The following is a 14,574-nucleotide window of genomic DNA, read 5'->3' as shown; positions in this document are numbered from 1 at the left end:
AACAGAGTGGTGTATCTTTTTTTGTAAAGTGCACTTAGTGATTAATCAATTTATCATTTAATCTCCCCTCATCATGTGAAGAAGCTGTGCGGTACTTTCCAATTGATTAGTCAGATCGTTGGCTCGTGTTCATCAAGGAAAATTAATTAAAACAGGTTGAGCCCAATGATCAGTTTAAAGGGATGTTTTACACCCTAACAATTTTTAGCTCACCAACTCGCTGGTCAGGAGATTATTTCACCTGGAACTTTTAGCAAAGAGGAGAATGTGTGTTTAATAGACTGAAAATTTAAGAAAAAAGACAGCTATCAGGACACTTAAGACTTTGACCTTAGTAGAAAAGGAAAGAAAAGCCAGAGGTCTCTGTGAGCTTGACCTTTGACCCTATGACCTGTTCCAGGAACCTGGAAGATAGCATTTCCTCTGTTTAATCACAATTTGTCCATAACTGAACTAGAGTGGAAACTGAGGCATTAAAATTTCTGAAACTGAGCTACAGATTGTACACAGATTTAAATTTGAAACCCGTGTCAATGTAAATCCCTTTGGATAAAGAGATCTGCTTATGGTGTAACCAAAAATGATAGGGCAACCTTGCACCTTTTTGGAAATGTAAGAGGAAAGCACAAAATTAAAGGGATTGACAGTGTCGATGATATTAAACTGTTTGTATTATGGATTTACCTGGATAAAGGTGTCTGCCAAACGAATTAGTCATAAATGCAGTCTCCTTCATGCCTGTAACGGGAATCAGCTCAGAAATGCTTTCACACCACTTATCTTCCCTTTACAAAATGTGAAGCCGTCTTTCACTGTGTTGAATTTGTATCACTGTGTAATTATATTCGGCATGTTGAAGCAAAAACGCTTTGGAAGGGAAAACAGTCTAGCAATGTAGGCTACATCACGCATAACAAGACCCTACATTCTTTATCACTGTGATAAACAGATATGAAATGGAGGTTAAGTCAAGGCCAAAGGGTTTTGGTGTCATTGATAGAAAGTGAAAACGTTAGATGAAGAGTCCCGGAAATCCTACATTGTAAAGGACGAGGGCGTTCCCCGGTGTACTGGGGAAAATTCCGGAAGGTGACTTTGTCTGCCTGGCCGTGCAGGCTCCGGTTTAACTGACTTCATAAATCCTTGGGTCTCCACCTCAGCTGATGTGTTGATCCAGAATGGCTGCCGGTGCATCACCCAGGTTGGGGCTTTGACACCGGTGGTACTGAGTGTGAGGTGACTCACCTCCTCTTTGAGCTTTATTTTTGTTATTGAGTGATTTTTTTGTCAGCCTTTCGCAGGTAAACCCATCAGCCAGAAACGACCTTCCGGTGACCCTGCGGGTATTATTTTTCTCCCTGTGGAAGGGGACATTTCAGGAGAGTGAATCGGGAGACCTGTAACGGCACGATTCTGAAGGCGCAGGCGCCTCATCGGTCTGTCGCCACTCCGCGGTTAGCGTTAATGCTATCAGACGCCATCTGCCTGTGTCTGCGCGGGCATGCCTGCTGCTCGGCAACCGGAGCAGGCCCCGGGGCAACTCTTTTTTCTTTTCCCCACCTCTCCCATCGTTAAAAAAAGATGAATCTAAGAGCTAAGTGTTGACATGAAAATTGTGCTGTGTGATCACGAAATGGGAACAGGAGTATTGTGTATTGCGTGGGTGTGATGGAGCTGGCCTATGGAATGGGAACAGGAGTATTGTGTATTGTGTGGGTGTGATGGAGCTGCCTATGGAATGGGAATAGAAGTATTGCGTATTGCATGGTGATGGAGCTGGCCTGCAGAATGGGAACAGGAGTATTGTGTATTGTGTACTGTGTGGGTGTGATGGAGCTGCTTATGGAATGGGAACAGGAGTATTGTGTATTGTGTGGGTGTGATGGAGCTGCCTATGGAATGGGAATAGAAGTATTGTGTATTGCATGGCGATGGAGCTGGCCTGTAAAATGGGAACAGGAGTATTGTGTACTGATGGAGCTGGCCTATAGAATGGGAACAGGAGTATTGTGTATTGTGTGCCGATGGAGCTGGCCTGTAGAATGGGAACAGGAGTATTGTGTGCTGATGGAGCTGGCCTGTAGAATGGGAACAGGAGTATTGTGTATTGCGTGGAGATTGAACTGGCCTGTTGCAGGCTAAAGCTGATCCAAAAGCAGATATGCGGTTTGCCTGTAGTGGGCTGCAGCCAGCCTTATCCCTCTGATTTGGATCCAGCAGCCCTGGAGGGCCTTTTAATAAAGCGGAGTTTACCCCTGTGGAACCCCAGCCTGCTGTCTTATCTCCAGCGCAGTGCTAGCGCTAATAATCGCGCAATAACAGTAATGCGGTGCAGTTCCGCCATCGTGCCTTGCCACATCCTGAGAGGAAATGGGATGCAAGCGTGGGGTAGGGGGGGGGGACCAGTGATGCTGCCGTTGATTGTAGGACCCTGTTTTTTCCCATTTCCCATGGTGATCTGTGCTGGGGGTGTTTCCACAGAACAAACAGGACTGACTAGCTCCAGGCCCATTACCTCAAACCCCCAGGAGGGGGTGTGGTGGGAAACGATACTCTGGGAAAAGGAGATTGAGAGGGAAATAGGTGGGGGATGAGAGGGACTGAGAATTTGAGAGGGGGGAGAAGAAAGATCAAGAGCGATTATTTGTTGTATTTTCTTGTATTAGTAAATGTGGTTCTTGTGGAAGTAATTAAATTTGTTCAGTACAACATCATGTAATCAATACCTCTATAAGGCCTGTTGTTCATGCTGTAGTCAAGGTTCTCCAATGTGTCTTCTTTCATATTTGGTTTTAGCCATCTGCTGTTTCTGCTTTGGCAATGTGTGTCTGTTGCAATGCTTCCTTAACTATGGGTGGGGAACCAAAGTGGGTCATCGGTAGGTCCCAGGTAGGTAGGTACCAGAATGAGTCTGTACTCGACTAAACTGCTAGTATGTGTATTTGACAGGTCCCTGAAATGTACAAAATTTCCAATTTGGGTCCCGATATTGAAAAAGTATTAAAAAAATATTTAAAATTTTAAGAACCCCTTGTCTAGTGTATGGCATGTTAATGAAGCACTCAAGAGAGAGTATGGGGGGGGGGCGGGGGTGGCATTCTCATAACACTGCGGGTCACGTTGGTTGCCGCAGCGTGAGGGAACCGTCGCCAGAACGTTCCACGGTCCCCAGGTGGATCGGGGCAGTTCTTCCCTCCCTGTCCAGGCTGAGGGGACTCTGCAGCTGTGAAGCAGTGTGTTGGTGCACATATACCTTGTTTTTTAATCAGATGGGATGAATGCTAAGCACGCCATCGCAGGGCCGCCGCTGACGCCGTTTGGCTTCGCAGCGCTTAAAAAAAAAAAAAGTTGTGCTTTTGCGGTTGAGGTCGTTACTTTTCCACAGAGAGGGGCGGTCAAACTGCTCGATGGTCATTCCAAAAACCAGATGGAACTCTTTAGGGGACACATGTCTCTGAAACCAAACAACAAAAAAACGGAGACATCCAGAACAAGCATTTGATGTGGGCGTGTTGAGCAGCGCAATGCTATAATGATTAGCACCCTCAAGCCTCTAAAGTGAATTGGGGCCACTCCTGTTTCCTTAGCTAAAAAGCATGCTTATGCAGCATGACTTACATAGTTTACATATTTTGGCATGAATAGAGCTGGATATTTACTACACACTTTACTGTGGCCTTTGCTCAAGGCCACAATTTCAGTGTCTCACCTGAGATCAAACAGCAAACCGACATGTTTCTGGTTGCGAACCAACTTTCTCATAAATTGTGACACTGTATCCAGAGAGTCTGAAACTATAGCTAAACTAGTAAAGAGGTTTAAGAGTGGGCCTAAATGTTATCTGTCAATATTGCTAATATTTTGTGTTGGTATCTGGGGGTCGTGTGCCCCCTGATGAAATTGAGAGAGGATGAGAGAAATGTTTTTTATTGTTGCCCTGAAGAGGTCAATGTGAATACTGTGTACACTGCGGTTAACGTGGAAGCATGCGGCGATGTTATTTTGCAGAAGGATTTTTATTTGCGCAAGGTAACGACAGCTCCAGCAGTACGGGCTGGGTTTGGCTCGGCCGAGAGGCCTGGCAGCCTCTGCAGCAGTTAGCAGCGAGCGCGGATGCTGAGATGTACAGCTGGCAGGGCTCACGTGCAATGGGGCTGTCAACATGTCCCGACTGGATCTGAGCTTCAGTGAGAAAGCTGAATTGAGCCGTGTGGGCTGTGCTGCTTTTCTAGGTAAATGGGCCTGGGGAGGGGGTTGATTGAGGTGGGGGGGGGTGGGAGAGGGGTTTGCACGTGACACTTTTTCAGTGTGCCAGGAATGAACAACATCTGCACCCTGTCCATTGAGCGGACACATCCAGGTGTTCACTTCAGGACAGGTATTCAGTGCTGCTGGCTGTTTGAGGCGTCTCTCTCTCTCTCTCTCTCGTTCTCTCTTCCTCTCTTTCTGCCAAACATCCTTCCTCTCTCCTCTCTATCATTATCTCTCCATCTTTTTTTTTCCCTTCCTTCCATCCTCCCTACCTCTCTTTCACCCCCCATATATATATATGCAGGTAGGTCTGTTTCGTTAAAACAGGTGGGCGGTGGAGTCTAGTGGAATATCTTTGGCACGGAGTAACTCTGAGGCAGTGTGTGGAGTCTGCAGACTATTGACCAGGCAGTAGATATAAAAAGAAGGAAATCCCCAGTACGGAAGGTGCCAGGAATATGTAGCAGAAAGCGAAAGACTATCAAAGCTTTCGTGTCACTTTATTTTCTTCCATTTCCTAAACGCTGCTTTTTCCAAGCCCCCATCTAAGCACTCACTGCTCAGGAGCCGACAGGAAAAGCCATTTGGAATGGCAGTGTCTTAAAAGAATCACGCGGCGACGGGGCGGAAACAGAGAGCGACAGCTTTATGATGTAAATTCCTCGTTCCTTTCGCTGGACGTGAGTCACTATTTGGGCTCTCCTCCTGAGGGCTTCCAGGGCTCAGGCCCAAACCTCCGGCTGCCCGCTCCTTTTACGTCACTCTAAATGGTTACCGGGCAACATGGACGTCGTCCCACGGCTGGACTCCAATCCTTTTCCCCCCAAAGTCACTGCATCAAACTCTTGCACTTCCTCGCCCTTTCGGGCCAAACAGTTTATTTTGCCCATTCATTTCATGCAGGGCAAGAACTGGATTTTCCTTCAGTCGATTTGTAACCGCTTGCTAAATTAAACCGTGTTCTTAGGATCAGAATTAGGAACCACTCCATAGTGGCAGACTACTTAGTATATAATCTTTCCTTCCTTACTTATCTAATCCTTTCTGAAGTTCCATAATAACAGAAAGAACAAAAAGACATTTGTGAGCAAACCCACAAACTTGCTGTCAGTTACTAAAAGAACAACGCCATATTTCTTCTGCCCCCCCATCCCTCCAAGCACTGTGATCAATGGGGGAGTGAAATTGAACATAACATGAGTTTTAATATAAATAGAGAGGCTACATTATAACTGGCTGCTTGCCAATGACTAGTGTGTTTTGTGTTTTTGATGGGGTTTTGTCTTTATTCTCTGTGGGTTGCTGCCTGTTGTAATAAAAACAAATCCTGTAGTTCCTGGCCTTCATGGGGAAACTGAGAGGGCAAATATGCTACAATAACTCTTATTTCTCTCATTTTATTGTGAAATGAATAAGTGTTCTGTTTATGTGGCTGCTGTCCTTGCCTTGCAAAGCAGTCTGGGGGACTGGGGGATGTGTTGTGTTGTATGTGCGTGTGCACATGTGTGTGTGGGTGCGTGTGTCTGTGTCCATGGTCTTTCGCAGAAAGGATAAACATAAAGGAGAAGGAGGGTGCTGTTACTGTACAGAATGAGGACCTCTCAAAGCAACCACTTTAAACATTTTGGAAGAGAGAAACAGAGGGATAGTGTTTCCTATGTGTTCTGCTACGCTAGTGCGTTAACCTCTTTAGGGGCTGTCCCAGGACATGTCAGCAGTTTTGCTGCCCAGTGCTGTGTGTAGTTTTTAATTCAGGGGTGGAAATGTGGGATAGACTTCCACAAGAATGCATTTTTTGGAGTCTGCTATGACTGAAATGGTCAGATAATTCCAGGCTTGCCTGTGATTGGCCGAGTCCTGACAGTCGTCAGATGCACGAGGGAGGTGGGAGGAGCCAGCACAAAGGGACATGCTATGATATGCCGTGAGGTGGCGTGAGGTCACATGCTGTTGCAGTGTTCCTGCACGTGTAGCGTTTCACAGTGGGCTGTGGCGAAATGTGTCTGAGGTCAGCTGGTTCCTCCAGGCTGCAGATTCATGTCTTTGCCCCTATCTGGCCTCATGGTTGTTTTCTGTGTCTACGGGCCGACACAAGGTGTCCCATTCACCAACAACAGAAAGTTCAAAAAGAATCTGAAATCCCGAGACGGTCAAACTCGCTTCATTGCTTATTTGAACCAGATGTCAGTCTCTGGGGGGGGGGGGGGGGGGGGGGGGACACAGAGAAAAAGAGGAAGAGGGTGATGAGAGACCATTTAAAACTGAGATGGAGGAGAAGAGAGAGTGATGAAAAGAGTGATGAGTGTTGAGAGAGAGTTGCTGAGAGGGACATTTAGACATGAGACATGTTTTTCACATTGTTAATGTCATGATCTTTTGCTGCTTTAGAAAGTTATTTAGCTAGTTATTCTGAATTTTCGACAGTGAACAAAGAGACAGTGCAGAATGAGTGATGCAAGACAGACCTGGTTAGGGTCTAAGACAGAGAGAGAATAAATGCGCTGGTCTTGCACATGCCCCTCCCCCCACCTTCCCCAGCAACACAAAGGCTTCTTGACTCCGCCCAATCGCGATCCTTCCCCTCTCACCTGAGGATCGCACGGTGGAAATCGCGGGGTGATCCGGCGTGGCTTCTCGCCGCGTTCAACCCGCGCGCGGCTGATGCCGTGCTTCGCCTCTCACGCACCCCCCTCCCCCCAGGGCCACGCGGGCGTGCGGCGGATCTCCGGGGAGTCTGGGAAGCCTACGGAGCGGCGGACGGAGCCGGGAACGGCTTTCTCTGCCAGCAGACCTTTCAGTCAGAAAAAGGGGAAAGGGGGTTGTGGGAAGGGTCTGGGAGGCCGGGTATGACCTGGATTCTGAAGTAACATACAGCACTTCCTCTGTCCCTGGCTCTCATTCAGCATCGTGTCTGGCAAGATTTTTAGGGAAAAAAGGCCCATGTTTAAAGACATCTAAACGAAATTGCAAAATTAAAAAAACATTTTTTTTATAGTAGCTATATTTGTCCTGTGTGGGTTTTTGTGCCTGATAAGTAGAGTTTTGTCCAGCAGTTATTTATGTCGGCCTTTGTGCGAGTGAACGTTCGGCCGTTGGTTTCCCCCTGAATTCGCAGAGTTTCCACTCTGGTCTCCCCGTGTTGTTTTAACCCACTTTATCCATTCACTCTTAATGTCAGCTATTTCTGGAGGGCCTCTCGGTGTTTACCCTGATAATGAGCCAGTCGCACCCTTCGCTGGCCGCAGCGTCTCGGGAAGCCCGCTCTGATCTCCCCGTCCCACCTTCCCGCGGTTAATGAAGAGAGCGCTCGTTAATCTGTCCAGCGTGACGGGGGGGAGGGGGCGGGGAAGGGGGGCCGGTCAGCTGAGGTGTGGTTCCTGGTCGGCCTCCCTCCGGTTCCCCACATGTATTCCCTCCAGATGGGTGTGGCTGTCACTTCAGGCGGAGCTGGAAATGCTCTCGCCCCTTTCGCCAAGTTTTGGAATCATTGAATAAATAACGGTTCCATATGTATTAACAGGAGGGAGTGGAAATCAGAGCCTTTCCAGAAAAGCCTGAACAGACTCGCGCACACACGTGCACACAAATGTTAGCACGCATGCTAGCACGCACATACTAGGCACTGACTCACATACACATAATGGAATGCAGATAGACTGACACACACATATACTCACACAGGCACTGGTACACACACATGCTAACATGCTTACACAGTGACACAAATAAACGCACTGAAACACACATTTCTCACACACACACACCCACATATACCCTCTCTCTCGGTCTGTCTCCCACACACACACACACACACACACAGGTCCTCTGTAATGTTAGAGAAACCATATGTTAACATTCTAGGTCTGTGTCTTTGTTTATAAAAATGCCAATGTCACTGATCAGACTTGACTCGCACTTGGGAGAACAATGGCTCAAACATCTGCGATGACATCATGAGCACTACAGCAAGTGACAATGACTTCCTATGCGATTCGTATATCCCTGCGGTATGTAAATATAGCAGCGGTGCACTTTCACTGTTGGGAGTCCAGTGTGACTCAATGAGAAATAAGCAGTGACTGGTCCACACCAGTAATAACCTCTTCAGAGCGCTCTCTGGGATCCTGCATTGTATACCACCATTTCTCAGTTCGGTCACCACAAAGCTACAAGCTGCATAAGTCACAAAGGTGTCTGATGCTCAACGTGCAGTCATGCTCATTACTAAAAAATGCAGCCGCTTGAAAAAGTGACATCACCCGCCATTTATGGTCTTGCCACCTCACCGTGCCGGTCTTCTGCCTGAACAGAAACGCTCCCTCTTTTCCCTTATAGAGCTAGAAGCAGGCAAGAACAAACCGGAGCCAATGACTCAGTATAGCATGGCCCACTTTCAATTGCAACCAGATCTGCAACATATGACATCACACTGAACGAGGCCTAGCCAGATGGCGATGGCTACCTGAGCTCCTGTCTGAGGGGATTCTCTGGAACAGCTAGCACTCCGTATCAGTGGTGCTGACAGGTTGAGCAGAGATGGACCCGCATTGCTACAATGGGGTCGCGCCAGTCCAATTTTTCAAATTATCAACGCTGTTTTGTAACTCGGAATTCCCACGGTGCAATAGTCATGAGAAGATTTACGCCACCACACGGTCGGGCTGTTCCAGTTGTGTCCTGGGTGTTACCCATTAATGCGCCCCCAGTGTAACGCCACCCCACGCACGGGGTGTCTCTCTGTCCCCCATTTTGTTTTGCTTTCTCTTTCTTTTCTGTCACCCCTTGAGTAATTGGCTCAAAAATATTTTCGCCATTACGCTTATATTTACAATGAAAGATAAGCCGTCCAGATGTGACGCAAGTCGCCCTGAAAGTATTTGTTTTCGCAGCGAAGGACGGGGAGGGCCGACGGAGGCTCGAGGTTCGTTTCGCGTCCTCGCCGCCGCCCGCCTGCCTTTGATGTGTGGCGAGAGGCCCCGCGTACTTCAGATGCGTCTCGCGGAGCTTTCCGGACTACGACGCCCACGCGGTTTCTTCCCCCCCCCCCCCACCCTTGCCCTCCAGCCCGCGCCCGAAAAATTTCGGCAGGCACGGCTCTGCCGCCGGCTCCGCTTCGGCCTGTTATTTTTGGCCTGTCTTGAAAAGGCCGGCTTCGCCGTCTGCACTCTTAATCTCCCGGTAACGGCAGGAAAAGCGCAGCCCTGTGAGTTCAGAGTGCTCTCTCTCTCCCGTAAACGGGTGTACCTGTCACAACACATCCAGGATTACAGCGTCACTGTTAATTGTCAGTCTTAACTCAAGCAGCAAATATTGAAGCGTAAAACTAGATTAGAAATAAGGACCAGCAGATGATTGAAAAAAGGACTAAATGACATGGTTCCAGCTGTCCATCCTCTTCACTTTCTCTAGACTATGTAATTACCCTGGATCATGCAGTAAAAAATGCAGTAAAATTCCAGTTCCCTCCTTCCCTGGCCTGGAAGAGTGACTTGGTTATTTAGTGAGTAACGATGCAGACTTTTAGTTTTCAGCAGCACAAAAAGCCTGAGAGCAAGGGCACTATGCAAGACGCCTACACATTCACATGGAGACACACACACACACACGCACACGCACACGCACACGCACACGCGAACACACTGCATACTTGTGTATATGCACAAGCATATAATGCACACGTCTGCATATACACACACACTCACTTTGGTTAACTTTTCAGATAACATCTTTTTCCCTGCCTTTCTAAGGCATTGGATAGCCAAGAAAGGGAGGAAAGGGCATTAACACACACACACACACACACACACATACACAGATCTCCCTGCATCAGTATACAATCTCCTCAGCTTTGGCCTGTGGAAAAAAGCTGGATGGTCACCAAAACCTGAAGCTCTGAAGAGGAAATAGCTGGAAATAAAAAGGTTTGCTAAAGCAACAAGAATAACACTGGCAGGAACAAGATATCAGATTGTTCATAAAAAGGTAGTCCATAAAGAGAAAACAGTTTGGTTACAGTGGTGCAGGGGGGTGGTGAAGCCCTAGCCCTGGAACTGGTACAGTACATTCTCCACCACTTTGCTTCCTGAGTGCTCTGTATCATAGCCAACCCTTCATACTGTACACTCATACTTAGACATTCATTTTTACTGTCAATGCATACACACACACACCACTGTTAAATCTGAAAGGTCAGTCACAGTAAACATTAACCAGCAAAACCCTAAAAACCGCTCTCAGTAAAGCGAGTCATTCCATTCCAAAATAACAGATAACAAACACTGAGAATGAATGCTCCCACAGCCTGTGGTGGAGCCAGTGTGAACTCCGCCCTGTTCAGCGTGTGACTCCGCCTCCACCCAGGAGCACAGCACCTGCCAGGAAAACTGGAGTCACTCAATGGAATGGCACCATGGGGAGGACTCTGCTGTCCATGCAGTATGCACTTACGGGGCATTTTCCATGGGGCTTTTCTTTAGAAGTAGAGGAGGGATGAGGTCATGGCAACTGCATGACCATGACACACATAGCAGAAGCTGTGATGTCATATCCTGTCTTTTTTGGTGCTTCTTTGATCAGAGCAGAAGTGCGCAGTGCTGGGCTCTGTATTTAGTCTCATAATTTGAACAGGTCCCATAGCTTTTCTGTGTGAAACATTTTTTTAAATAGGCACAGAAGGACTGTAGCCTTTAAAAGCGCAAATTGTGACATTTCTGTGGAATGGAAAATGGTTCATAACCAGGCACGTGCAGAGGGAGTGGCTGTGGGTCCCCATGCACCTACCCTTTTGCCTCAAGTGGCCAATCTGCCCCTTTCTTTTGATTAAAAAAAAAATTTGTATTATTGTTACTCTCATTAATTCTCATGAATTCATTTTGGTAAAATATATTCTGTACAATAACAGTGTGCCTTTTTCTCACTTTGAGCAGCTGCTCGAAAGGTCCCTGTTCAGAACTCAAGTCCCCTCTCTTTGAATACCACTGATCGGCCTATACGGTAACTGAGACTATTGCCATATTAACTAATATAGTAAAATGGAAAAAGACTTTGAGGGTTGCCATGAGAGGACATTCATTGTTAGTAAGGGGAAGGTGTGAGGTCGGACCTCTGTGTCACAAGCAGCCAGCATAATTGAAGGCCCGGCTATATATTGTGAGGAGTGACAGGCCATGGTGTGAAGCAGGCCAGCAGGGACCAAGGCCTGGGGCTGTGCATTCCAAACACACAGGCCTTCAAAGCCAACATCAGCAAGCAGACTACCACACGGTTCTGGCCTACACCCTCTCCCTTACACTCACACTGGTACTGGCTGTGTTATTACGACACTTGAATGATAAAGTTGGTGTTTGTTGTTGCTGTCAGTAAGCACTCTGAAACATGAAGACTTTACAGATGTTCGTCCACACTACTCCTTTCTCTTTCACTCTCTCTGATTTTCACTTTCTTTATAGCACATTTGGAATATCTGAGGTCAAGCGTACTGGGATCAAGTTTAGTGTTTTCTAAGAGTAGGAGTTAACGTCTCTGTTTTATATTCCTCCTAGGGTTATTTCCTTAATGGTTTTCCCATCTTACGGTCATTGCTGTGGTGTTTTTTTATTGCAAGGAAAACAAAGGTATGTTGCTCTGAAAAACAATGGCCACCAAAGCAGGAATCAAATTTTTGTTTTTAATGTGATGTGCACTGCGATATCCGCATATCATTCGCTGAAAACGTGGGAGAAAGTGGCGATATTGCTTTACAGCACGCCTCTAGATCTGCTTGTTCTGCAAGTTGACTGATGAAACTGATACGGTGGGCGTTCCTCCGTAAATTACACGACTCTGTGCAAAGTAAAAACAGGCAAGTGTGACTGCAGTTCACCGGTTGGATCTGCGCAGTCACACTACGCTGCTTACGCAGGCGGTGCAGTCGGACTGCGGGCATCAGATTAAGCAGCAGGCTCACTCTCGAGGTGGGGAAATCGCGGCTGGCTGAAATCTTTTCTTTCCGGAAGACGCTATGGCAGAGCTACCAGGCACAGCCTGCGCTGGCACACCTAGGATTCAGCACCAGACACCGTGTGCAGCTCAATGTGTGGTAGCAGGATATGCAGCCCAGAGGCAGAAAGGCCAGGGACACTCAGCCAGGTCTAAAGTGTTAGCATTACTATTTATATGCTTCACAAAATGTTGTATTTTTACAGAGAGAGATAATGTCACATGCCGTGACTACCCTGGAAGGGACAGAAGAGCTGGACACAGGGAGATGTGGAAATTCCGGATATCTCCGGCGTTTTATTGAGAGCAAGAGAGAGAGAGCAATTAGCAAAATACAAATGAAAAACCTTTGCCCATCATCCTCACAGGATCTGGGAAAAAACAAACTAAAACAAGACAAAATAAATGAAATTGTACGGGTCGCTTTTCAGCTGCATACATCGTGCAGGCTCCGGCTCTCTCTCTCCATCGTAGGGGATCCCCGGTCTCAGACACCTACGGTTGAAAGAAGCACACTTAAATCCTGGACTGATTCGTAATATCATCCAGGTGTGTGCCTACTTAAGCAGTAGATGTGGTCCTCCAACTGCCCTGAATTCCTCCCGCAAACCAAACATGTTTTTGACACATGGCCTATGCATTCAAATGTGTCCTTATTTATGGCCTACAAAAGACCTGAAGAATGAATGCAAATTTGAGTTACCTGTGTGTGTGTTGACCGCAAAACTAGAAATTTGTCAAATCACATCATAAACACCAAAGCACAGAACAGCCCGCCCAGCAATTACAGCAGGATAGCATGCATTAACCTCAGTATTAGAACAAAACTATAAATGGCGCAAAATCATTGAATACTAAAGTTTCAAACCAGCAAACACGTGGAAATGGCCAAAGAAAAACTTTGAAGTGCAGCCACCAGTAGGGTCTAAACTTTCACCTTCAAAATCCTGTTTAAACCAGCACACCCTATTGGCATACAACTACAAACCCAAAGCAAAGTTTAACTCGGCATCTGTTGGTGTTTGCTGCGGTCTTTGTTAAATTTGGCAAAACCTTACTTCATGAAAGCAATAAAGAGAAACAGTACATTTACCTTTGTCATTGCCAGACGATGTTGTCTTTGCTCCATTTGATGTTTGGTAGACTGACATTTACAGACCATTTCTGGTGGAAAGATCAAGATTTTCTGTAACAGTACCAAGCATGAAAAATCCAACAGGTGACATATTGCTTTCCGGTAATAATTATGCATTTTCACAGAAGATTAGAGAGTCCTTTATAATTAACATGGAAGAACTTAACAGCTGTCAAAGTAGAAGCAGAGTTGCTGAAGCATACACAATTTGCAATGTTCTCAACAGACTTGTTTGGTTTTGTCATGAGATTATACCACAAACCAAAGATGTAAAACATTTCAGCCACTAAAATACAAGTAATTGCTTACAATAAAAAATGAAAGTGTGAGAGTCTTACCTGAAATAATGATGTGATCCTGGTGATCCAGGAGTTTTTCATTCCTGCAGTAAAATCAAACTAGTAGAGGGGGGGCATAAACAATGTGGAAAAAGTGCCCTCACCTCCTAATAAAATTGCATTTACATACCCATCCATCCATTCTCTAAACCGCTTAATCCAGGTCAGGGTCGCGAAGGGCAAAGGGGCAAGCAGAGCAGCCCAGACGTCCCGCTCCCCAGCAACTTCCGCCAACTCATCCCGGTGAATCCCCAGGCCAGCCTTTGGATACAATCCCTCCAGCGTGTCCTAGGTCTACCCCTGGGTCTCCTCCCTGGTGGCCGAGCTCAGAACACCTCTAAAAGGGAGGCGCCCATGCCCTGGCTTTTGCTTCTGCCACTGCCGCAGCTGTGGCCTTTTTCGCCTGCCGGTACCTGTCTGCTGAATCGGAGGTTCCCAGAGCCAACCAGGCCTGGAATGCATTTTTCTTCAGCTTAACAGCCTCCCTCACCACTGGAGTCCACCAGTGGGTCCTTGGGTTGCCGCCAGGACATGCACCAACCAGCTTTTGACCACAACCTCTAGCAGCAGCTTCGACAATAGAGGTTTTGAACAAGGTCCATTCAGACTCCATGTCCCCAACCTCCTCCGAGAAACGGGAAAAGCTCTTGGAGGTTAGAGTTGAAATCATTCCGGACTGAGTCTTCTGCCGGGCGTTCCCAGCAGACTCACTACACGTTTAGGCATACCTGGTCTGCCTGGAAGCTTCCCCCGCCATCTGATCCAACTCACCACCAGATGGTGAACAGTTGACAGCTCTTCTCCTCTCTTCACCCAAGTGTCCAAAACAAATGTTTGTAGGGCTGATGAAACAAAGTCAATCATCGACCTTTG

The 14,574-nt window shown here is 46.9% G+C and overlaps 1 protein-coding gene and 1 long non-coding RNA gene across 2 annotated transcripts in view; one reads left to right on the top strand and one right to left on the bottom strand.

Moving 5' to 3' along the window:
* Positions 1-14,574, top strand: part of afap1 (actin filament associated protein 1) — an 86,039-nt gene that overhangs the window by 6,452 nt on the left and 65,013 nt on the right. The gene's annotated exons all lie outside the window — the stretch shown is intronic.
* Positions 12,370-13,893, bottom strand: LOC118232156. The gene is made up of 3 exons (XR_004766224.1): positions 13,702-13,893; positions 13,322-13,392; positions 12,370-12,723 (listed from the first exon to the last, which is right to left on the bottom strand). It is a non-coding gene; the product is annotated as an uncharacterized LOC118232156 (long non-coding RNA).

This window comes from Anguilla anguilla, chromosome 7 (genome assembly GCF_013347855.1).
Source record: "Anguilla anguilla isolate fAngAng1 chromosome 7, fAngAng1.pri, whole genome shotgun sequence".
Lineage (NCBI taxonomy): Eukaryota > Metazoa > Chordata > Actinopteri > Anguilliformes > Anguillidae > Anguilla > Anguilla anguilla.
Note: the sequence above shows the minus strand (reverse complement) of the source record. Positions and strands in the feature narration are given on the sequence as shown.